Source organism: Equus asinus, chromosome 2 (genome assembly GCF_041296235.1).
Source record: "Equus asinus isolate D_3611 breed Donkey chromosome 2, EquAss-T2T_v2, whole genome shotgun sequence".
NCBI lineage: Eukaryota > Metazoa > Chordata > Mammalia > Perissodactyla > Equidae > Equus > Equus asinus.
Window position 1 is genome coordinate 53,588,881 of NC_091791.1, and position 26,123 is coordinate 53,615,003.

General features: G+C 38.9%; 1 long non-coding RNA gene and 2 pseudogenes across 4 annotated transcripts in view; 1 reads left to right on the forward strand and 2 right to left on the reverse strand.

The window, feature by feature from the left end:
- LOC106826184 (uncharacterized) overlaps positions 1 to 26,123 on the forward strand; it is a 144,082-nt gene that overhangs the window by 104,955 nt on the left and 13,004 nt on the right. The window lies entirely within an intron of this gene.
- Positions 7,799 to 17,983, reverse strand: LOC106826156 (UDP-N-acetylglucosamine transferase subunit ALG13 pseudogene; annotated as a pseudogene).
- Positions 10,939 to 11,283, reverse strand: LOC106826157 (mitochondrial import inner membrane translocase subunit Tim9-like; annotated as a pseudogene).

Here is a 26,123-nt window from a genome sequence, read left to right on the forward strand (position 1 = left end):
GATCTGGGACTCAAAATTCCACGTGTCCCTAGTGGATCGATCAGCTTCTCTCTTACACAGTTCCTCTTGCTGTGTTCGCTAAGATGAGAGATGCCATCAACTCTACTGGAGTTCTTAGATTCTTCTCTCATATTCCTATATTTATAACTAATCAGTTTCCAAGATTTTAACATCAAATCCATGTTTTCTTTCCCGAACCACTCCTACTGTCATTGTCTCTACTGCAGATCTTCATCACTCACCATTTGACATATTACAATAACCGCCTAATAAAATGACCTACTTATAAACTTTTCCTTTCTACTGTTTATTCTGCGACCTTATTTTTCCTTATATAACAGAAATCTATCACTTCATGCCATTCTCAAGAACTTGTAATGGTCCTTCCTTGCTTATAGAATAAAGAATGCAGTCCTTACTCTGGCACTCAACATCCTCCATGACTGAGGCCCAGCTGTGACATCAGCCACAACATCCACCAAGTAGTTTTCATTATTCCTTTGGTCATATCATGTACTTTTTTCCAATTATTTTATTGAGGTCATAATGGTTTATAACATTGTACAATTTCAGGTGCACATTGTTACTTACCAGTTTCTGTATAGACTGCTTTGTGCTCACCATCGATAGTCTAATTTTTATGTCACCATATATATATGCCCCTTTACCTCTCTCACCCACCCCCCACCCCCCTTCCCCTCTGGTAACCACTAATCTGTTCTCTGTATCCATGTGTTTGTTTATCTTCCACATATGAGTGAAATCATGTAGTATTTGTTGTTCTCTGTCTGGCTTATTTTGCTTAACGTTATACCTTCAAGGTTCATATATGTTGTTGCGAATGGGACGATTTTGCCTTTTTTTTATGGCTGAGTAGTATTTCATTGTGTATATATATATATATATACACCACACCTTCTTTATCCATTCATCAGTTGAAGGACACTTGGATTTCTTCCACATCTTGGCTATTGTGAATAATGCTGCAACGAACATAGGGGAGCATAAATCTCTTTGTATTGTTGATTTCATGTTCTTTGGATAAATACCCAGTAGTGGGATAGCTGGGTCATATGGTATTTTTATTTTTTTTAAAAATATTGGCACCTCAGCAAACAACTGTTGATAATCTTCTTTATTTTTTTAATTGCTTTTTCTCCCCAGATCCCCCTGGTATATAGCTGTATATTTTAGCTGTGGGTCCTTCTAGTTGTAGCGTGTGGGACACTGCCTCAACATGGCCTGATAAGTGGTGCCATGTCCATGCCCAGGATCCAAACAGCCAAAACCATGGGCTGCCGAAGCACAGCATGAAACTAAACCCCTTGGCCACGGGGTCAGCGCCCTGGTATTTCTATTTCTATTTTTATTTTTTTGAGGAAGATTAGCCCTGAGCTAACATCTGTCCCCATCTTCCTCTATTTTATATGTAGGATGCTTGCCACAGCATGGCTTGATAAACAGCGTGTAGGTCTGCGCCTGGGATCAAAACTGGTGAACGTTGGGCCACTGAAGCAGAGCGTGCGAACTTAACTGCTATGCCACTGGGCTGGCCCTTATTTTTAATTTTTTGAGAAATCTCCATGCTATTTTCTACAGTGGCCGCACCAGTTTGCATTCCCACTAGTAGTGTATGAGGGCTCCCTTTTCTCCACATCCTCTCCACATTTGTTATTTTTTGTCTTGGTAATTATAGCCATTCTGACAGGTGTGAGGTGATCTCATGTAGTTCTGATTTGCATTTCCCTAATAATTAGTGATGTCGAACATCTTTTCATCTGCCTGTAGGCCATCTGTATATCTTCTTTGTAAAAATGTCTGTTCAAATCCTCTGCCTACTTTTTGATTGGGTTGTTTGTTTTGTGTTGTTGAGTTGTATGAGTTCTTTGTATATTTTGGAAATTAATCTCTTGTTGGATATATGATTTGCAAATATTTTCTCCCAGCTGGTGCATTGTCTTTTTGTTTTGTTTATGATTTACTTTCCCTTGCAGAAGCTTTTTAGTCTGATGTAGTCCCATTTGTTTATTTTTTGTTTTGTTTTCCTTGCCTGAGTAGACATGGTATTTGAAAAGATCCTGCTAAGACCATTGTCAAAGAGTGTACTGCCTATATTTTCTTCTAGGAGTTTTATGGTTTCAGGTTTTACATTCAAGTCTTTAATTCATTTTGAGTTAATTTTTGTGTATGGTGTAAGATCATAGTCTACTTCCATTCTATTGCACGTGGCTGTCCAGTTTTCCCAGCACCATTTATTGAAGAGACTTTGCTTACTCCATTGTATCCTATTGGCTCCTTTGTCAAAGATTAACTGTCCATAGATGTGTGATTTTATTTCTGGGCTTTCAATTCTGTCCCACTGATCTGTGTATCCATTTTTGTTTCAGTACCATGCTGTTTTGATTACTACAGCTTTGCAGTATGTTTTGAAGTCAGGGATTGTGATGCTTCCAACTTTATTCTTTTTTCTCAGGATTGCTTTGGCTATTCGGGATCTTTTGTTGTTCCATATACATTTTAGGATTCTTTGTTCTATTTCCATAAATAGTGTCATTGGGATTCTAATTGGGATTCCATTGAATCTATAGATTGCTTTAGGTAATATGGACATTTTAACTATGTTTATTTTTCTAATCCATGATCATAGAATATCTCTTCCTTTCTTTATGTCTTCTTCAATTTCTTTCAACAATGTCTTATAGTTTTCAGTGTATAGTCTTTCACCTCTGTGATTAAGTTTATTCCTAGATATTTCAGTCTTTTTGTTGTGATTGTAAATGGGATTGTATTCTTGACTTCTCTTTCTGCTGGTTAGTATTTAGTGTATAGAAATGCAACTGATTTTTCTAAGTTGATTTTGTACCCTGCAACTTTGCTGTAGTTTTTAATTATTTCTAATAGTTTTCTGATGGATTCTTTAGGGTTTTCTAGTTACACAATCATGTCATTTGCAAACAGCAGGAGTTTCACTTCCTCCTTTCCAATTTGGGTACCTTTTTATTTCTTTTTCTTGCCTAATTGCTCTTGCCAAAACCTCCAGCACTATGTTGAATAGGAGTAGTAAGAGTGGGCATCCTTGTCTTGTTCCTGTTCTCCGAGGGATGGTTTTTAGTTTTTCACCATTAAATATGATGTTGGCTGTGGGTTTGTCATACATGGTCTTTATTATATTGAGGTACTTTCCTTCTATACCCATTTTATTGAGAATTTTTATCATAAATTGATGTTGGATCTTGTCAAATGCTTTCCCTGCCCCTATTGAGATGATCATGTGATTTTTATTCCTCATTTTGTTAATGTGGTGTATTGCATTGATTGATTTGCAGATATTGAACCATCCCTGCATCCCTGGTATAAATCTCACTTGATCATGGTGTGTGATCCTTTTGGTGTATCATTGTATATGGTTCTCCAATGTTTTGTTGAGGATTTTTTTGCATCTATGTTCATCAGTGATATTGGCCTGGAATTTCCCTTCTTTGTGTAGTTCTTTCCTGGTTTTGGCATCAAGGTAATGTTGACCTCATAAAATGAGTAAGGAAGCATTCTGTCTTCTTAAAATTTTGCAATAGTTTGAGAAGGATAGGTATTAAATCTTCTTTGAATGTTTGGTAGAATTCTCCTGAGAAGCCATCTGGTCCTGGACTTTTGTTTTTTGGGAGGTTTTTGATTACTGTTTCCAACTCTTTACTTGTGATTGATCTATTCAGATTCTCTATTTCTTCTTCTTCTTCTTTTTTTTTTTTGGTGAGGAAGATTGGACCTGAGCTAACATCTGTGCCAATCTTCCTCTACCTTGTATGTGGGATGCCACAACAGCATGGCTCGATGAGCGGTGTGTAGGTCTGTGCCAAGGATCTGAACCAGAGAACCACAGGCAACTGAAGCAGAATGTGCGAACTTAACCACTATGCCGCTGGGCCAGCCCCAAGATTCTCTATTTTTTCTTGATTCAGTTTTGGGAGGTTGTATGAGTCTGAGAATTTATCCATTTTTTTCTAGGTTATCGAATTTGTTGGCATATAGTTTTTCATAGTATTCTCTTATAATCCTTTGCATTTCTGTGGTATTTGTTGTAATTTCTCCTCTTTTATTTCTAATTTTATTTATTTGAGACTTTTTTTCTTAGTGAGTCTTGCTGAGGATTTGTCAATTTTCTTTATCTTCTCAAAGAACCAGTTCTTAGCTTCATTGATCCTTTGTACTGTCTTTTTGGTCTCTGTTTCATTTATTTCTGCTCTAATTTTTATTATTTCTCTCCTTCTGCTAAATTAGGGCTTTGTTTGTTCTTCTTTTTCTAGTTCTGTTTGGTGTAGTTTAAGAGTACTTTTTGAGATTTTTGTTGTTTGTTGAGGTGGGCCTGTATTGCTATGAATTTCTCTCTTAAAATCACTTTTACTGCATCCCACAAAAGTTGGTATGTTATATTTTCATTTTTGTTTGTCTTCAGGTATTTTAAAATTTCTCCTTTAATTTCTTCATTGATCCAATTGTTGTTCAGTAGTATGTTGTTTAGTCTCCACATATTTGTGACTTTCCCAGCTTTTTTCTTGTAGTTTATTTCTAGTTTCATAGCACTGTGGTCAGAAAAGATGCTTGATATGATTTCAGTCCTCTTAAATTTATTGAGGCTTGCCTTGTCTATCTTTGAGAATGTTCTATGTGCACTTGAGAAGAATGTGTATTCTGCTGTTTTTGGATGGAATACTCTCTCTATATCTATTATCTATATCTATTAAGTTCATCTGATCAAGCATTTCATTTAAATCCACCAATTTTTTTTATTGATTGGCACCTGAGCTAACAACTGTTGACAATCTTTTTTTTTTCTTTCTTTCTTCTTCTTCTTCTCCCCAAAGCTCCCCCCCCCCAACCCAGTACATAGTTGTATATTCTTGTTGTGAGTGCCTCTGGTTGTGCTATGTGGGATGCCATCTCAGCATGGCCTGATGAGCAGTGCCAGGTCCACATTCAAGATCTGAACCAGTGAAACCCTGGGCCACCAAAGTGGAGTGCGTGAACTCAACCACTCGGCCACAGGGCCGGCCCCCCTAAACCTACACTTTCTTTGTTGATTTTCTGTCTGGATGATCTATCCATTGATGTAAGTGGGGTGTTAAGGGCCCCTACTATTATTGTGTTGCTGTCAATTTCTCCCTTTAGTTCTGTTAATAGTAGCTTTATATACTTTGGTGCTCCTGTGTTAGGTACATATATATTCATAAGTGTTATGTCCTCTTGGCAGAAAGTTCCTTTTATCATTATATACTGCCCTTCTTTGTCTCTCATTGTCTTTAGTATCTTGAAGTCTGCTTTGTCTAATATAAGTATGGTAATGCCTGCTTTCTTTTGTTTGCCATTTGCTTGGAGTATCATCTTCTGTCCCTTCACTCTGAGTTTATGTTTGTTTTTAGAGCTAAGATGTGTTTCCTGGAGGCAGCATATTGTTGGGTCTTGTTTTTTAATCCATCCAGCTACTCTGTGTCTTTTGATTGGAGAATTCAATCCATTTACATTTAGAGCTATTATTGATATATGAGGGCTAAATATTGCTATTTTATTTCATTTTCCAGTTGTTCCATATTCCCATTGTTTCTCTTTCCTTGTATTTCTGACTGCCATTTCAGTTTGGTGGTTTTCTGTGGTGGTTTTCTCAATTTTCTTTTTATTTGTGAATTGTGGCTCTGCTCTAATTTTTTGTTTAGTGGTTACTCTGAAGTTTATATAAAAGATCTCATGGGTGAGATAGTCCATTTTCTGATAGTCTTTTATCTCCTTAGCTTAAGCAGGTTCCATCCCTTCCCTCTTCTCCTTCTGAGTTATTGTTTTCACAAATTGTTTTTTTCTGTGCTGTGAGTTTGTGACTAAATTGAAGTGTTTATAGTTATTTGTGATGCTTTCCTTCCTTTATCTTTTATATCAGAATTAAGTGTTTGCCAACCTGTTCTGATAGAGAGCTACAGCTTTCTGATTTTGTCTGTCTACTTGTCTCCTTGCTCAAAACTTTGCAGACCTTTGCCTTTTTGTTTCAGGTATGAGGGCTTCCTTTATCTTTTCTTGTAAGGGAGATCTAGTGGTGATGAACTGCCTCAGCTTTTGTTTATCTGGGAAAGCATTTATTTCTTCATCATATCTGAAGGATAGTTTCACTGGATAGAGTATTCTTGCCTGAAAGTTTTCATCTTTCAGAATTTTGAATATATCATTCCATTCTCTCCTAGCCTGTAAGATTTCTGCCAAAAAATCCACTGAAAGCCTGATAGAGGGTCTTTTGTAGATTATTTTCTTCTGCCTTGCTGCCTTTAATATTTTTTCTTTGTTATCAACTTTTGCCAGTTTCACTATAATGTGCCTTGGAGAAGGTCTGTTTACATTGATGTAATTAGGAGTTCTATTAACTTAATGTATTTGTAAGTCCAGTTCTGTTCCCAGATTTGAGAAGTTCTCACCTATTATTTCCTTGAACAAGCTCTCTGCTCTTTTCTCCCTGTCTTCTCCCTCTTGAATACCTATAATCTTTATGTTGCTTTTCCTAATTGAATTGGATATTTCTTGAAGAATTCCTTCATTTAAAAAAAATCTTAGTTCTCTCTCCTCCTCCACTTAAAGCATGTTTATATTTCTATCCTCAAAATCGCTAATTCTGTCCTCCATAATGTCAGCTTTTAAGTATTCTAGATTATTTTTTATCTCATTATTTATGTTGTTCATACTCAGAATTTTTTTTATAGTTTCAATCTCTTTGGTGAAGTATTCCTTATGCTCATTAATTTTATTCCTGAGCTCATTGAACTGTCTTTCTGAGTTTTCTTGTAACTCGTTGAGTTTCCTTATGACAGCTACTTTGAATTCGCTGTCATTTAGATTGTAAATTTCTGTGCCTTCAGGGTTGCTTTCTGGAGACTTGTCATTTTCCTTCTGCTCTGAATTGTTACTGTAGTTTTTCATGGTGTTTGAGGAACTAATCCTTTGCTGGCACATTTGCGGCAGTATCAGCTTGCAGATTCCATCTGCTACTGCTGGTGGGAAGCAGGAGCTGTGTTGCTTTCTTTTTTGCTTTTTTAAAGATTTTATTTTTCCTTTTTCTACCCAAAGCCCCCCAGCACATAGTTGTATATTTTTAGTTGTGGGTCCTTCTAGTTGTGGCATGTAGGATGCTGCCTCAGCATGGCTTGATGAGCAGTGCCATGTCTGCGCCCAGGATCTGAACTGGTGGAACCCTGGGCCACCGAAGCAGAGTGCGTGAACTTAACCACTCAGCCACGGGGCCAACCCCTCTTTCTTTTTCTCTTTTTAGGTAATTATTTAACTTTTTATTTCACAGAACACAATTCATCATTTTTTGGTCTTTTTTGTTTTTTAAAATTTTGTTCCTTGGGTTATGAAGCTAAAGATGCTCTCAATTTTTTTTACAAGTTGGTAGTTTCATTTTTTTTTTATTCTAAGGAACATCAAACTAACTATGTTTGAGGTTCTTGTAAATATTTTCAAATTTAATTCATTTTTTCATGATTCCAAATCCACTTGAGATTCTAGGATAAAAACTATGAATGCTCACTACACACTTCTTTTACTAAATTTGAAGGTTAAGAAAAAACCTAATGAATTTACTAAATTGCAATTAGAATTTGGACTCAAATGCTTATATTCACAGCATAAAATTTTCTATACATTCTATAGATGTATGAAGTTTATCAACATATTATTCTGCAAATCTATATTATATATTTAATTTGAGTTAACCGCATTCCATAGGTTGCATTTAAGGGATGTTTTTCAAGTGTTGACATTTTAATGTTTAATTTTGTAATCCAACAACTTTATCCAAAAATGAAAAAAATTTTTCTGGCTGGCCAAGAAGAAAACATTTTAGTGTTGATAAGTCCATTGACAGTAACTGCCCCGGCAGAGTGCTGCAGGTTCAGTAGAAGAGATGCCCATTTTGTGTAGCTGCTTTGCCAATTTCAGCTGATGATTGTTCATCAACTTTTCATTTATAACCACTACAAGTGGCTTTCTTTTTTCCAGAGTCTCCAAATGGCTTCCTGCATCTGTGTGACTAACAACAAGATCTTCTTTCTGAAGGTCTTTCAATGAATCCTTGTACCTGTAAAGATCTAGGGTTAATGACTCAGTACTGAGTGGTTCAGGTACCATCTTCGCTCCACCTATTTGTAGGACAAGTCAGCTCTTGAGTATTTGAGGTAAAGCTTAGGGAGTTTCTTTCTGAGTGCTGCAGTCAGGCAGGGTTACTGAGGCTGGTGGTAAGGCTGGCAGTGGTGAGTGGCAAGCAAAACACAGGGAGCCAAGCCACTGCCTGCCCACCCACCACCCATACTTACTTGCAGAGTGTTGTGCACTGATATACACGCAGTGAGGTCATCAAAGCTGGTGGTCCCTACCAGGAGCTGTGTTTCTGATCCCACTCCATCTGCTGGAAGTTATGTGGGTATGGTGGGTGCTCCCCCAGGCCAGGAAAGCCTTCGCGTGTGGGCAGGACTGCCACTGCCTCTTCTTAGAGTTGTGCTGAGGCACATTCCCTCTGGTGGGGCTGCAGTGACATGGTAGGTGCTCCTACAGGCTGGGAAAGTGTGCATGTGTGCAGGGCTGCTGCTGCTGCTTCTTACAGTCCTGCCAAGGTGCATCCCCTCTGGTGGGGCTGTGGTGGCACAGCGTGCTCTCCTGTGGGTCAGGATTGTATTTGCCTGCAATTTGGGCTGATCCTGCCTGCTTTTAGAGCAGCGCTGTCTGCTGTGAGAGGGGCTGTGATCTGGCTCCCTGCTGCTGGGGAGCAGTGGGGGAGTGCTCATCTATTTCCAATGCTTCCTGGGGATCCAGGCCATCCACCTTCAGGTGTATAGCTGCATGGGTTTCTCAGGCATCCAATTGTGCTGTGTGGGTATCCTCTGTTGGTCAATGAATGTCTGTTTAGTTGTACTTTAGAGGGAAGAAACAAAGGGAACAACTCACTCCACCATGTTGCTGATTTCACTCCTCTCCATATCATGTACTTTTACATCTTAAATTTCTTGAGGGTAGTGGCTATATCTTCTTACTTGTAATTCCAGAACATAGTTCTCTTTGTTGAGAAAAGCAAGCTTACCTTTCCCTTGCACTCCTCAGGGCAACGCATTGACTCTGTTTAGAGGGCATAGACAGGCTTCTTGAGCTTCTCAGAATGGATCTGCTTTCCTTTCTTGATTCATGCTTCATTACCCTAGAATGTCTGACCTCAGCCTTCACCATTTCTCTGACCACCAAAAATCTTTCAAAGCCCAGATTTAAGGCTTCTTCCAGTTAACTTTCTCTGATATACCCTCCTCAATTCAGAAGTATTTATTCCTTCTATGATCCCAAAGAATATTTTAATGTTTGTTATCCCTACATATTGTAAGCTTCTTGAGCAGGGACACGGTGACATATTCATTTTTGTATTTCCTGATCTATCATCCATTACAGGGTGATATGGATGTACTGCTGACACGTAGAAAGGGCTCAGTGAATGTTTGATAATAAAATAATATTCTTGAAGTTCATTTCAGTTCTGTGATTATAAAATTATCATTCATTATTTATTTCTTTAAACATTTTATTGCATTAGGATAAATATTTCTCCCTGAGGGTAGAAATGCATTAGAGTTAATCTGCAAACTAAAAGCAAATAAAGATTTTAATCACGGTATAATTAAGACTTAGGGTTTTATGGAAATGCCAGTGAGTTTTACCACAAAAGAATAATCAGCTCCTTTCTCGTGAAAACAATATATTCTGTGAAGCATTTCTTTTAAAGAAAGTGAGAATTGTGCTTGAAAATTGTCAATTTTATTACCATGGCAATTAAAAATTTTTTATTTTGTCTTTATTTACTGTACGAAACTAACCTACACGAGATATTGGTTAAGCATGAAGTCAGGACTCAAGATATCCCACGTATTTATTTTAGGTTGTTCGTATTGGTAACTTCAATATGTACTTAGAGGAGAGAAAATGAAAGTTAGTAGTGCAGAAGCTGGTCCCGTGGCCGAGTGGTTAAGTGTGAGTGCTCTGCTTTGGCGGCCCAGGGTTTCACCAGTTCATATCCTGGGCGCAGACATGGCAGTGCTCATCAGGCCATGCTGAGGTGGTGTCCCACATGCCACAACTAGAAGGACCCACAACTAAAAATATACAACTATGTGCTGGGGGGCTTTGGGGAGAAAAAGGAAAAATAAAATCTTTAAAAAAAAAGTTAGTAGTGCAAACTAATATCCAGTTCTCCTTTCTTTCTTGGGAATACAGGGCTACAATTTCCAGGCCACTTGTACCTAAGTGGAGCCATGTGATAGTTCTGGCCAAGAAAATATGAATGGGAGTGGTACATGGCATTGGAAAAGGCAACACTTTTTTCCCATTCTCTTCTCCTGCCTTAGCAATCATGGAGGAGCGCCACATGTTGAGAGCCATACGTTAAAGCAGCCTGAATTTTTGGTTTTTTTTTTTAAGCAAGTAACTATTTTATGTATTAACTAGCAATTTGAGGCAGACATAAATGAACAGGCATACTTGGAACATGATCCCTATTGAAAAACATTTCAACGTATCCAGTCTAGTCAGAATATTATGGTACTATAAGTATAACCAACTACTCAGTGATATTTCCATTTATTTCACTTTGAGTAGTAAAAAAATTTTTCTTTTTCATACATCGTTGAACACATATTTTGCTTTAAAATTAATAGTCACAATTGAAAAAACAATGGTTTATTTTTCTAAACAAGTGACCAAGCTGTTGAATCTTAAGCCTTTAACAAATGTTGCATCTTATTATTTGCATTGAACAATAAGACCTTCTATTTTGATTATTCCTGGTAAATAGCTATTCTGTTGCTCCAGCGGTTTCCATTTGCCAAACAGTCATGACAGACAGTTTCACACAGCAGCTACTGCTTTCAGGGGATTCTATAAGATGAATCCTTGTTTCCAATGCAACAGATGTTGGCAACCCTTCATTGAAAGTCCGTCCATCAGGACCTCTCTATTTTGATTGGCCAAGAGCCCTTATTTGGCTGCCAGGGCTTCATTCTCCTGACTGTGATATTCCTGAAATCTCATGGATATTCTTTGCATCATTTAAAAATATTTCTGTAAGGAATGTTCTGAACAGGTGGTCTCCTCAGGTTTTACTTCTGATGTTGTGAAGTCTTGAACACAGTCCAAAAAGCAAGTTTCTCTAAGTTTATTGTAGATTCTAAGAAATTACTTAGACTGTTTTATCTGATCAGATTCTGGTCTTTGTGCAGCCATATTCTTTGGTATGTCTATTAGTCACCTTTTCTTAAATTTTTTTTTTGAGGAAGATTAGCCCTGAGCTAACTGCTGCTGATCCTCCTTTTTTTGCTGAGGAAGACTGGTTCTGAGCTAACATCTGTGCCCATCTTCCTCTACTTTAAATGTGGGACGCCTGCCACAGCACGGCGTGCCAAGCGGTGCCATGTCCGCACCCGGGATCCGAACAGGCGAACCCTGGGCATTAGTCACCTTTTCTGATGCATGAGTCTCCTTTCTGTTCTGGAAAAGCAGTTGTTCAACCTTTGCTTGAAGGTTTCCAGTGAGGCCTCATTTCTTACTTAAGCATAGGCTCTCCCATCCAACCCAGTATGAAGCTGGGAGGCTGTGCTGACAGTTGAGTCTGAGGGTAGAGGATTGGGGTCAGGTGGGCGCCAGGCTGCTAGATAGCAGAGACTAAAGCAACCTGAATTATTGAGTCACCACATGGGGACAGCTGCACTGGAGTGTTGCTAGGATGTGCAGTGGTCTTTGCTTGAGTGAGAAACAACTTTTATGTGTTTAAGCCAGTGAGATTTTGGATTAATTTGTTAGTAAAGAATCACTTGGCCTAATCTGACTAATACAGGAGACATCAATAATTGTGGTTATTAGAGATAAGAGAAGAAAACCAATAATAGCAATAGCTAACCTTTATTGAGCACTGAGTCTCCAGGCTGTCTCCTATTTATTTGAATGAATTATCTTGTTCAACTCCCACAATAAGCCATTTAACAGATGAGGAGGCTGAAGCATAGAGAAATTTAATAACTCACCTAGGGTCAAAGAGTTCATAAGGTTTAAAGCTGGGATTCAAACCTATGTCGGATCTGATACCAAAGTTCATCTACTTCCTGAGTATGCTCTGGAGTCATTTGGTTTATTCACATGGTCGTAACTTTCTAAGTAAATGCAAAAGTAGAGCTGGGTTCTAACATGTCAAGTATGAAGTTTTTTAGAGGAGCATGGTAAATTTTATCTTCTGGGAAATTCCTCGGGATTTATGGAAATTTTATTTCCTTTGGGCCAAAAGGGTAGATTTCTGGTTCACGTGCCCTACTTTGTTTTTATAGCATCCATATGTTGGGCACAGAGTAGGATTAGAGCGAAGTCCTTTCATGATTTAGGATTGCTGACGTGATTGCTATATCCTGATTTAACAGTGATGACAGCGTAGAACAATTAGCAACTTAATAAGTTAAACTGCGTTTCTATGTCTTCTGGGAAGGACTCTTGGTCAGATTAAGTATAACTCTGTGCCTTGATTGCCTCTGAAGTTATGAACTGAGCCTGGCTCTCCCCTGTGAGGGTCAAATCCCAAAGTCCTGGCTTTACTCACCCATCATTTCTTTGACTCCTTAGGGATTATAACTTTAATGAACACAAATCCTATTACTTTAAACTTCTATTCTTGATAACAAAAATCCAACCAGGACCCTAAGAAATGAACTGGCAAATTATTTTACTATACCTTGTTAAAGATATTTCTTGGTATTGGTGGCTTTTGGGACATTTTATTATACATTTTTTGTAGAAATATAAGAAATACTGATTCTTCAGGGCTTCCTCAAGAATCTAGGAGCAGTCTGCGGGCAGGGAAAATATGTGATGAACTGAGACATCTTGTTAGACGAGAAAGTAAGGGAAATACTCACAGACTAATGGGGGTGTGTGTCAAAAGAAGATTCAAGTTAGCTTGAAGGGGCTCCTATTGGCAAACCAAGGGACTATTTGAACATAAAAAAGAACAGTGACTGTGGCATTGTAGAAAGAGAAGAGGAGACTTTTATAGGTATCTTAAACTTAAGGGGAACAATTTACTGTAGAAGCAGTGTATGCAGGTTAAGAGCTTGGTCTGGGTTTGAATCCTGACTCCGTCACCTCTTTTGCTGTTAAGTTCTTAAAACTTTCTATGCCTCAGTTTCTACACCTGTAAAATTGGGATAATAATAATAATAATAATAATGATAATAATAATAATACCTACCTCAGAGGGGTGATAAGAGGATTAACTAAGTAAAGTGCTTGTAACAGTCCCTGGCACACAACATGTGCTAAATAATTGTTATTTGTTATTATTACTTTTTTATTATTGTCTATAATACCCTCACCCATTAGGGAGCTGCCATACCAGCCCTACACTTTTTTGTGTGTGTGTGGAAAGTTGTTGAATTTGTTTTACAGCTTTATTGAGATATAACTGACATATAACGTTGTGTAGGTTTAAGGTGTACAACATATTGACTTGATACACTTGTATATTCTGAAATGATTACCACAGTAGCGTTAGTTAACCCCTCCATCACTTTACATAATTACCATTTCCTTTTTGTGGTTAGAACTTTTAAGATCTTCTCTTAACAACTTTCAAGTATGCAATACAGTATTGTTAACTGTAGTCACCATGGTGTACATTAGATTCCCAGAACTTATTCATCTTATAACTGGAAGTTTGTACCCTTGGACCAACCTCTCCCCATTCCCCCATCCTCTAGGCCCTGGCAACCACCATTCTACTCTCTTTTCTCATAATGTCCTTATCTGCCTTTGGTATCAGGGTAACGCTGGACTCACAAAATGTGTTTGGGAGTGTTCCTTACTCTGCAGTTTTTTGGAAGAGTTTGAGAAGGACTGGTATTAATTTTTCTTTAAATGTTTGGTAGAATTCACCAGGGAAACCATCTGGTCTTGGGCTTTTCTTTGTTGGGAGATTTTTGATTACTGACTCAATCTCCTTCCTTGTTATTGGTATGTTCATATTTTCCATTTCTTCGTGATTCAGTCTTAGTAGGTTGTATTTCACCAGGAATTCATCCATTTCTTCTAGGTTATCCAATTTGTTGACATACAATTCTTCATAGTAATCTCTTATGATCCTTTTTGTTTCTGTGATATCACTTGTAACGTCACCTTTTTCTTTTTGATTTGAGTCTTCTCTCTTTCTTCCTTAGTCTATCTAAAGATTTGTCAATTTTGCTTATCTTTTCAAAAAAACAGCTCTTGCTTTCATTGATCTTTGCTTTTGTTTTTCTGATCTCTATTTTATTTATTTCTGCTCTGATCTTGGTTGTTTCTTTCCTTCTGCTAATTTTGCAGCCCTTGGCTTTCTTATTCTGGACTTTTTTTTTTTTTTTTTTTTAATACGAATGACTCCTCATTGGATCTTTGTTATAGCTCAGTTGCTATCTAATACAGTAAGTCATCTCAGAGCCCACTGTGATACCAGGAAGACGGTGAAATCAAAAGTTGTGAGAAAATCTGCCGAAATCCCACTACTATGTTAAGAGCAGTTCCACAACTCACCACCCTGTGACACTTCAGACCCAAGCAAAGGGATTGGGTGAGAGCTGCAGAGGAGGGATCCCAATGCAAAGGTCACAGCTGCCCTTGGCAATGTCTCCTAATGAGAATCAATACTGAAGATGGGAAAATGCTCCTAATGGAGAGCTGATTGAAGGATGAGGGAAGAAATCCCAGAGGCCCTAGGGTCCAAGGGGATCAAACAGAAGACTGGACAGGGCCACTTAGGGAGAAGTGACCATGAAGTCAGTGAACCTCCAGTGGTGAGATGACTTGGGCCCTTGAAGTTTGCTTGGCTGTTCGCTTGCCTGCATGAATCCCAGGAAGTGCCTTATCAAGAAGCCTGTGAGGAATCACGTCCTTACCTGCCCTTCTCTCTTTCTGGAATATTTTAAGACATTAATCTTAATCCTATTTCAATTAATGTTCAGTGGAATTGTATTTGAAGTAATATTAGTTCACCATAACAACTTTTAGGCTTCCTCTAAGTCATTTGAAAAATCTGTGGATAGGAGAGGAGAAATAAAATTTTTGTCTCAAGGTCAATTTCACATTTCACTATTTAAAAAAACCTATGTTTCTAGAAATCATATTTTGGTACCAAATGCAGCTTCAATTTTCTAATGTAAGATGATGCCAAAGGTGGGGTTTGCAATTCAGATTTTCACTTAGTGCAAAACTTTCCTGGGACAGAGCGAATGCTTAAATCAGGGGAGAGCCACGTTAGTCCTTATTTTAAGCTTTTGACCAGTGTAGTCAGCAATATGAAAGAGTTTGAAGGTCAAAGAGATTGTGTTGCACTTGGGTAAATTATTTAGTCTTTTTGAGACTCAATTTCTCCGTATGTAAAAGGGCGCACATGGTGACTGTGACCACGCTACAGTATCTGTTCAGTTCCCCTTTTTCCTTTTTTTCTTCATTGAGACAATTTTTTTAAAGCAGTTTTAATTTCACAGGAAAATTGAGGGGAAGGTGCAGAGATTTCCCATATACCCCTTACCCCGACACGTGTGTAGCCTCCCCCATTATCAACATCCCCCACCAGATTGGAACATTTGTTACAGCTGATGATTCTACATTGACACATCATAATCGCCCAAAGTCCATAGTTTACATTATGGTTCACTCATGGTGTTGCACATTCTCTGGCATTGGACCAATGTACTGTGACATGTATAATCGTTATACTATCATTTGGATTATTTTCACTGCTCTAAAAATCCTCTGTGCTCCAACTGTTCACCCTCTACCCTACCCGCCCCTTGGCAACCACGGATCTTTTTACTGTCTCCATAGTTTTGCCTTTTCCAGAATGTCATATAGTTGGAATCACACAGTATGTAGGCTTTTCAGGTTGACTTCTTTCACTTCGTAATATGCATTTAAGTTTCCTCCACGTCTTAACAACTCATTTCTTTTTAGTGGTGAATAATATTCTATTATCTCAATGTATTACAGTTTATTTATCTATTACCCTGCTGAAGTCATCTTGTTTGCTTCCAAGTTTTAGCAATTATGAATAAAGCTCCCATAAACGTCTGTGTTCAGATTTTTGCGTGGACATAAGTTTTCATCTCTTTTGGGTAAATACCTGGGAGTGAGACTGCTGGATTATTTGGTAAGAATATGCTTAGTTTTGTAAGAAACCGTCAAACTGTCTTCCAAAGTGGCTGTACCGTTCTGCATTCCCATGAGTAATGATTGAGAGTTCCTGTTGCTCCACATCTTGTCAGCATTTGGTGCTGTCAGTGTTGTGGATTTTGGCCATTCTAATAGGTGTGTAGTGGTATCTCATCTTGTTTTAGTTTGCATTTCCCTGATGAAATATGATGGGGAACATCTTTACATATGCTTATTTGCATCTGTGTATCTTCTTTGGTGAGGTGTCTGTTAAGGTCTTTGACCCATTTTTAAATTGAGTTGTTTTCCTATTGTTGTATTTTAAGAGTCTTTTATATATTTTGCATCATAGTCCTTTATCAGATGTATCTTTTGCAAATATTTTCTCCCAGTTTGTGGCTTCTCATTTCTTGACAGTGTCTTTCACAAAGCAGAAGTTTTTAATTTTACTGAAGTCTAGCTTATTAATTATTTCTTTCATGGATCCTACCCTTGGTGTTGTATATAAAATGTCTTTGCCATACCCAAGGTTATCGAAGCTTTCTCTTATGCTGTCTTCTAGGAATTTTATAGATTTGCATTTTACATTTAGGTCTGTGATCCATTCTGAGTTTGTTTTTGTGAAGAGTGTAAAGTCTGTGTCTAGATTCATTTTTTTTGCGTGTGGATGTCCAGTTGTTCCAGGACCATTTGTTGAAAAGACTATCTTTGCACCATTGTATTATCTTCACTCCTTTGTCAAAGATCAGTTGACTATATTTATGTGGGTCTATTTCTGGCTTTCTATTCAGTTCTTTTTTTTTTTCTCCTGTAAATTCCTCTCCTCTCTTCTGTAGCTTGCCCAGTGGAAAGCGTTGGCTTTATTTATGCTACTGAGTATGCTGTCCAGCTCCCATGTCAGTGTTTCAACATATACAATTTATTTCGTGAAGGTTCATAACTTGAGACTTATCAAATTTCCACCCAAATTCAAGGTCCTTGGTAGAATACACAAGTGGCAATGTTGCTCTTCTTAAGAAATCAACATTCTAACAGGAAAAAATATCCTTGAGAGCATCTTGCTTCTACTTTTTCCCTCAAAGTCTATCTAAATTATATGTGGCAGGTAAGGGTTTTTCAGGAATGCTTAAAGAGAGAGATGGACTCTGTTTCTTTTTCTTTCTCTGGCTTTGTATTCCTTTCTATATTTTGTCTCCGTCTCTTTGACTCCCTGTCCTGCATTTGCAGTAATATTCCTCTCATGCAATAGTTGTATGTGTGGAATAATTTCCGTAATTTGTCCTGAAACTGTAAGACTTTCGGTTTACATTTTATATAAGCTGCAGTCAGTGTTCATATGAATTTCCAGTCGCTGTCGATGGAAATAATTTTAAAAAGACATACCTGGGAGTTGGGAAAAGAAAAAGAAGAAAAACCAGGTGGCAAAGCAGGAGCAGGAGTGTTTGTTGCACAGCCCTGGGGAAGAGCCAGGAAGCGAGCCAACGTACACCTGAGCCAGAGGCAGCCGGGCGAGGTGAGAGAAACTGCTGGAGCTGGCCCTGGGGTACTTCAACCTTCGGGCATGTTTCTAGCCTGAAAGTATCATGGGGGCACTAAGGCTGAACAACCTAGAGCATAGGTAGGAAATCTGAGAAATACCAATTCAGTCACAGGGAAAGCTAAATAATTTACAGAAAGTTTACTCAAAGACTTTTAATCTCAAGATTCAGATAACTATGGATACCGCTGGTGGCCTACTCACTACTAGGCTCTTTTTCATCCTTACTACACAGAACCTTCTCTTTGATCAAGGTGGCAATGCATTAGCTGAAAAACCTCATCACCCAGACTCCTTTGCAGTTAGGGGTGATGTGACTAATTCTGGCCAGTGGATGTAGGTAGAAGTTGCTGAGTGGGGGCTTCATGGAAAGTACCTTAGAAAGGTCTAACTAATCTGCAAGCTCCTTTTGCCTCTCTCCCCTCCTATCTGAAACAGAGTGTGGCCACTGGAGCTGTTGTGGCCATTTTGTAAAAGTGGTGAGACCTTGAGGTTAGAAGACATGAGCTAAGGCTTGTGCAGAAAAAGATAGAAGGCCAGGACACCGATGACATCGTGGAGACACAACATCAACCAGGGAATGCCTTCCTTTTTACTTTATTGGGTCTCTGTCACAGATTAATGTAATTTCTAATGGACAGAGATTCTTCACCTCTTAGGCCATCTTGAGATATGGGAAGGAGAAACCCCTCATTCTGTGTCATAAAATCGTAAAGGCATTTAACCTTGAATAAAGCATCAGACACTGGAAAGTTAATCTTTTTCTTTCCGATTAGAACTCTCTATTTTTCTTTCAGATCATAAAAAGTAATGAATACTTGTTATAAAGAAGAAATTCAAAGAAAACTAAAATGTACAAAATGAAAAGCAAGAATATCTTCTAATTCCACCCTCCAGAGTAACCACTGTTAACTGGGTTTTGTATATTTCAAAAAACTTTTCCTTTTTGTGTGTACACATATAAAAATATAAAATAAGTTAAAAATTATTTTTGACAAGCATGCTTCTGCAAGGAAAATAAATTTATAAGCATCTTGGGGGAGATCCTGATGTTGAAAAACAATTGCGACAATTAAATAAAATTAACTGTACTGTAACTATTATTACTATGTTAAGATATGTAAAATGTCATTGATAATCTCATTTCCCTAAGTAATGATTTCAAACCCGAGTTCTTCAGTGTCAGCAGATAACCTGACCTACTCTTCCACAGAGAAAATAGAGCTTACCAGGTGAAGTGCTTTCCAGTTGCCGTCCTCCCCTCCACCCATGTGCATACCCCATCTTCCCTCCTTCCCTTTGGTCTGAGTAGACACGTGCCTTTCACGTGTACACTGATTCCTTCCCTCCCATCTCCTGTAGAACTTGCACCATTCCTTATTCTCTCTCCCCTGGGTCTTCACCCTCTCCTTCTCTGTTATTATTCCCCTCAACATATCCAAATGTTCAACTTTCCTTTATCTAAAGACATGAGCACAAAGATTTTCCCTGACCTTATGTTTACAACTAGCTATGGCTCTTTCTCCTTCTCATCACAGCATCACACTTGAGAGTGTGGGCTACAGTAGCAGTCTTCTCTTCCTTACTTTCATGGAAATCTAGCTTTGGTCTCCATCATTCAAATGATTTCCTAAGTGATCCATTCAGTGGGTATTATCTTGTTTTCACTTCAGCAGCATCTGGTTCTGTTGGCTACTCCCTCCTTAAATCATTCTTCCTTTGTATTCACAACACCACATACTTTTGTCTTCTACTTCTCCAGTCATCTCTTTAGGTTATTTTCAGGTTCCAGTGTTTTTAATCCTTATTATTTTTTGGCCCCAGAATTTCTATGTAGGAGTGCCTTCTTGACCTAGAAAAAGGAGGATAGTGGGTGAGTGCATAGGCAGATTGAAGCTGTGTTTGCATAGCACTTTACATACACTTGAGAAAACATCAGTTGCCATATCAAAGGCTGGGGGTGTGGCTAAGTGAGAGTAAAGGGGCCAAAGGGTCCCACTCTTTGTATCGTTATTGGACATCTAGCCTATTTCCAGTTTATCAACTACACGATAATGACAGCAAAATATATTGACAGAGTAAAAATCAGCCCAGGACTAGAAAAGTGAACACATGCCTAGGGTTGAGTAAGTAAATGAGTCCTAATAAGCAGACTGTAATAATAGACACATATATAGAATTAACTGCAAAAGCAACGGAAAACATTATTTCTCCTGAGATCTCACTGCAACTGTAGAATGCTGTAACATCCCTTTCTTTTGAGTGATTATCACTTCTTTACCAATGACTCCCAAGTCTCTCTCTGTTTCTTCTGCCTTCTGAACAAAGACTACTGATACACAATTACTACTGTTGTCACTTCATGATAGCTTCCAATTCCAAAGCAGATCCCCATTTCTCCTAGTCCTTCCTCAAAAGTCATTAAGAGCAAGCCCTAACCCTACAAAAAGCTCCTCCCTAGTCCTCTGACCTAGCTGCCCAAGATTTCTCACAGTGTATGTTCTCCCTTGTTGCAGCAAGTTGAATAAACCTAACTCTGTTGGACTAAATTTGTGTACTTGGGGATTTTTATTGGATTGGCTTTACTGCCATAGTTCACATTCCTGATTCATATTCCAGCTACCTACTGGATATCTCCACTTGCATGTTTTACCAGTGACTTGAATAAAACATGTCCAAAATTGAACTCATCATTTTCTTTTCCAAATCTGCTTGCTTCGTATTTCTCTTCTCTGGGCTAATGATTCCACTATCTAGTTTCTTAAATAAAAATTTTGGGAATCATTCTAGACTCTTTTCTCATTTTCATCTCACTAATCACCAGATTCTATTAGTTACACCCCTTAAATGCATCTCAAATATGTCTTTCTTCTTCATCCTCATCATCATGAGATTGGATCCTCATCATCATGATATTAGGTGTTCATCATTTCACACCTCAAGCTCCCCCTACCTCATTTCCAGTATTATCTTCTCCAGGAACTAGTGTTCTGTTATTATATGTGAGTAGTTTTTGTTAAATACATACAACTGTAGGGGAGGAAGACATTTCCTCTACTCACTGTGGGTTCTTCTGGCTGGAGAACGAATCAAATTCACATAAGACGGAATAACAGGAGAAAATTAAACAAAGCTTTATAACATGTACACGTGCGAGAGGCTCAGGCAAGCTGAGCAACTCGCCAAAATGGCTGAAGCCACCACCTTAAAAATCATCTTCAGCTAAAGACAAAGGAGGATGTTGGTGGTGGGGGGAGTCAATTACAGGAGGCTATCAGACAAGTACAGTAAAAAAAGATGCAGATTTATATCCTTGCCTTTGGCATTGTTAAGAGTTTCTAGAAATAAGGTCATCCCCCCTTCTTCCTGGTACAGAGAGGGAGACACCTTTACAGACGGAGATTTCCTTTACAATGTAAATGTCTCCTAACAAAGGGCAAGAAAATTCTACTTTTCAGTTGCTTTCCTGTCTGCAGTTTATTAAAAGTAACCAGCCCCAAATAATCCTCATGCCAAACAGACATATCTTGGGGTGGTCAATTCCAGGCCACCACACAATTGTCATTAAGCTCTCTAGCCATGTGGGTTAAAATCCTACTATGTTGAAGGCTAGTGTCTTACTTGGGTCAGTCACACAAGGAAGAAATATAACTCTAATTAGAAACAAATGAACAAAGAAAGATGGAATGCCTCAATGGGCAGCCTACTGGAAATCGGGCTCACTGGTATTTGCCCATGAAGGTGTTGAGAGTCTAGTAGGAGTGGTGGCTTGTAATTCTTTTATAAAGCCAGAACTGGACCTGGAGGTAGTTATGACAATTCTTGGGTCTCCTGTGAAAGTGTCTCAGATGGTGTGTATGGCAGAACAGTACCTGTGAGATTCAGGAGTAAGCCTCCTAGGGAAGTATATGAAACCTGTAAGTGACAAGTCTGTCCAGTCATGATTCTATTCTTCATGTTGAATTCCCTTTTATTCTACCTTAGAATAAAATGAATTCTCTTCAAAGGTTCCCCAAACTTCTTTGCTTAGAGTATAAGGAAAAGAGTTTGTATCTATTTCTAAGCCAGGCTATAAAGGCGATCTCAATACCTGGGGAGAAAGAAGGAAGGAACATGAGGAACCACTTGGTTAGTCTTAGGAGATTTTACTTCCAAAGCTAAATCTTGGAGATTTTGGGTTTTGTTAAGTTAAAGGTGTGGGATTCTCTGATTAAAATCTTTCGATGAACCCCTTTACATTTCAGCAGGGTAAAGCAAGTCCTTAGCCTAGCTTATAAGGACTTTAATATTCTACTCCCAGCCTATTTTTTTTTGCTGTTCCATTCTTCTTCTCTCTCTCACACATGCACAGACACACACACACACACACACACACACACACACACACACACACTCCAGCCATCTAAAAATATTGAGGTCTCACAAGAGCACGCTTCCCTCTCTCTCTGCCTAATTTTTCCCAGCTTCACTGCTGTACTTTTATTTCTTATCACAAACTTTCTTGCAAGTGGTGAGATACATGTCTACTGACAGCTCGAGAGCATTACACTTTTTAACTTCTATTCTCAGATAGGGACTGACTTTTGTACTTTCAGTTACAGAACTCAGAGGCAATGTCTTTGGTTGGTTTGGGTTGGGTCAAATGCCCACTTTGGACCAACCATTTAAACTAAGGGGGTGTAAGATCAAGTAGAACATGGCAGAGCCCACTTGAACCAAATGGTAGAGTAGGGGGAGGAGTATTATTCAGATGTTAGCGGGAGGTTACTTTTGCCAGAAGGGGAGGATTCTGGACAGGCAATAATCTGAGTTCTCTATTCTCTTCTGCTCTGTGAAATAAGGCTGTATTTTGCTTGTCTTGTACCCCTAAAACCTAGCATAAAGTATATGATATGTCTACTGGATGCTTCTGCCAATAAGTGTTTTCATTCAGAAAAGGAGAAGTGCTCTGAAGAGGACTAGAGAGGGGTAGAGAAGTACACGAAAGAGTTGAGTTATCGTTCTGAGACAGGAGTGGCCATTGCCTGTTTGAGGGGGCATTGAGAAGATAAGGTTAATATAGGGGTAATTCCTATGGTGTTCCTTTTTGTGGCCAACTATATATTGGATGAGGAATCAGAGGGCTTTTTGCAGATCAAATTATCTCTTCAGCTTTAGTTTCCGACTATTTCAGGTCATCTGGTAGTTGATTATTGGTCTGTTGTTGTGTTCTACTCTCCATCCCCTGCCTTCCAGGACACATTCTTTATTCTTTCTTGGCATTTCACTCAGTGTTTGTTCAATAAGTGCTATACAACAGCAAGGTAGCATCCGTGTTTCTATTGGTATACTTTGATTTTAAAAACATCCCAGGTAGTTAATACTAAGTTTTTAGAGCAGACCATATAGGTGTGTTTCTATCTTGCAAGATCTAGAAGGTTAATTTCAAGTTGGATAAACTTTTTCAATTTCTCACTAATGAGTTCAATCCTTTTTTAAACCGATGAACTTTTCATGTTTCTTGGTTTCTGTGAGTTCATGCTGAGTTAAAAGAAATTTCATGCCACCATTCATTCAACCATTTTACTTTTCCATTTTTATTTAATGTAGCAGAAAAAGCACAGAATTTTTCAATCATGAAAAACTGAAACATCAAAGGATATTTGATGTCCATGCTTTCAATTTCATGATTTTAGGAGAAACTCTTCCCTAATGAAAATGGCCCATTCTGGGCTCCCTGAAAATGTAGCAATGGAACAACTTCCACATTCAAGCAGCTGCTACTTTCCATTTGTAAATTTATATTCAACATTCTAATTTGGTATTGAAAAGATGGTTTAGGGGTATCATGATCTACCAATGTTTATCTTTGCTGAAAAGAAAGCTGAGGACTTCCTGGTTGGAATTACCAAATATGTAACGAAAGCAATTGCTTCCAGGAAAAGGCTCCCAGAGGCCCTCTCTTGAGACGAAGAAAAGCAAAAGCTGTTGGAGAAGGTGTTCTCCACGATAAATGCCTTTAAATAGGAGAAAAAATAGAGAAGATCATGACTTTACCCTTTCTGCTAAGTTGTCTGTTTTCAACTTGGAATCAACTCCATACTGGGAGTTGTATGATCTCTTTTTTAGGGCAGACAAGCTGGGTTTCCCAGAATCCTCTTCCTTCTTCTAACCCTGAGGCTGGGTTAGAGTCTGACAACGAGAGGAGGCTGAAAAGTGGGAGAGGAGAGCCCATTATTCTCTCAGGAGGCGCTGAGGGAAGATGAAGATGTGCAGTTTGAAAGACCTTCTTGGTGAGCTTCTTGTAAGACATTCAAGACTGTGCTATAGGCTCAGGTTTTTAGCAACGAATTTCCTGAGTTTCAGTCTCCCAGCCCTTCCAGCTACTCTAATTCCTTGTATTAAACCCTCCATACTTTAAATGCATAGAGCGTCAACTCTTTTCCAGACTTGATTTTTTTTCCCTTCTTCTTCTTCTTCTCCCCAAATCCCCCCAGTGCATAGTTGTATATTCCAGTTGTGAGTGCCTCTGGTTTTGCTATGTGGGACACCCCTCAGCATGGCCTGATGAGCAGTGCCATGTCCGCACTCAGGATCCAAACTGGTGAAACCCTGGGCCGCTGAAGCAGAGCGCGCAAACTTAACCACTCATCCATGGGGCCGGCCCCAAGTCTTGATCTTGACTGATACCCCCTTCATGCTAGTTACCTCAATTTTGCTTGAATATCAGGCTTCTCCACTTCCCCAACATTTGTCCACATGGGTGTTAGAATTCTCCAGGACAATGGCAGAATTTAGAGGAGGTTCAAGAGCCAATACCTAAAGTTTCTCAAGAAAGTAAAAACATGAACAGGAAATTGGGGCATGGCAGCTTGAGGAGGACGAGAGGTGATGTGGGGCTATAGAGTAAATATTTTTATGTTTCTATATGCTTAAGGCCTTTCTGAGCAAAGAAATCTGGGATCTGAATAAAAAGACAAGTCTTGGTATCTAAAGGGTGATTAGATAGTGAGAGACCATCCTGAGAGGTGTACTTCCCCCGAGGTAAATGCTTACACTTCAGAAGAATGAAACCCAGGACCATGGAGACATTCCAGGGATGTGAACTTGGAGATGCTTGGCCTTCTCCTGGAGACATTTATTTATATTCCAAGAGACCAGAATTCAGGATCCTTCCCTTCTCTTCCCAAGGAGAATTTTTTCTTTCTTTCTTTTTTTGGTGAGGAAGATTGGCCGTGAGCTAAGTTTTGTTGCCAATCTTCCTCTTTTTGCTTGAGGAAGACTGCCCCTGATCTAACATCTGTGCCAATCTTCCTCTATATTGTATGTGGAACACTGCCACAGTGTGGATTGACAAGTGGTGTGTAGGTCTGTGCCCAGGATCTGAACCCGCAAACCCCAGGCTGCTGAAGCGGAATGCTACTTAATCGCTACACCACCAGGCCAACCCCCAAGGAGAATTTTTTTACATTAGGGAGAAAAGTTTTCTGTCTCTCAGGAGGGAAGTGGGGACAGGTGTCTTTATCCTAGAGAAACTCACAGATGCATATGTTTTGGGTTCCTTGCCTCTGTGCTACAGATCTTGGCACAGCTAAGGTGACACCTGGTTTGCATTGTATAGCCTCGGAAGGGAAGAATTGAGACAGAGGAGAAGTGATGTGGTTATTGATGCAAGTAATAATAACTGCTCCAGGAAACTCGTGTCTACTTTCAGGATAATATAAATAAATATAGATACCAAAAACTTATCAGGTGCTGGAATCCGATGGTTTGAGCTTCAAGGGTGGCGATGAGAGATTTTGAAGAATCAATGAGAATGACCTAGAGAAAGCTCCAAGGAAGTTGTCAAGGCTGATCCCAGGGACTGTGGAGCATGATGGGGATGGGCAGCCTCCCCTTGAGGGCTGCGAGAGAACTTTGTGCCATCACCTTCAGCTCCAATGGAAGAAGTCTTATTGAATGAGAGGCTTCAGACTTCAAATGGACTTTAGCCTCACATTTATGGGGAGGCAGTATGCATAGTGGTAACGATTATGCAATTTGGATTACAAATGCAACTCCACCCATCATTCATTTAGGCAATGTTTATTGAGCATCTATTCTGTACACGGCTATTCTGCTGGGTGCAGGGAGAGGGATGATCTCTGCCCTCATGCAATTTACAGTCTAGTGCAAAAACCCAGATAGACCATGGGCATACTTCAGAGATATTGTAGGTTCAGTTCCAGACCACTGCAATAAAGTCAATTTCGCAATAAGGTGAGTCATACAAATTTTTTGGTTTCCCAGTGTGTATAAAAGTTATGTTTACACTACACTATAGTCTGTTAAGTGTGCAATAGCCTTATGTCTAAAAAACAAAGTTTATGCCATAATTAAAAAA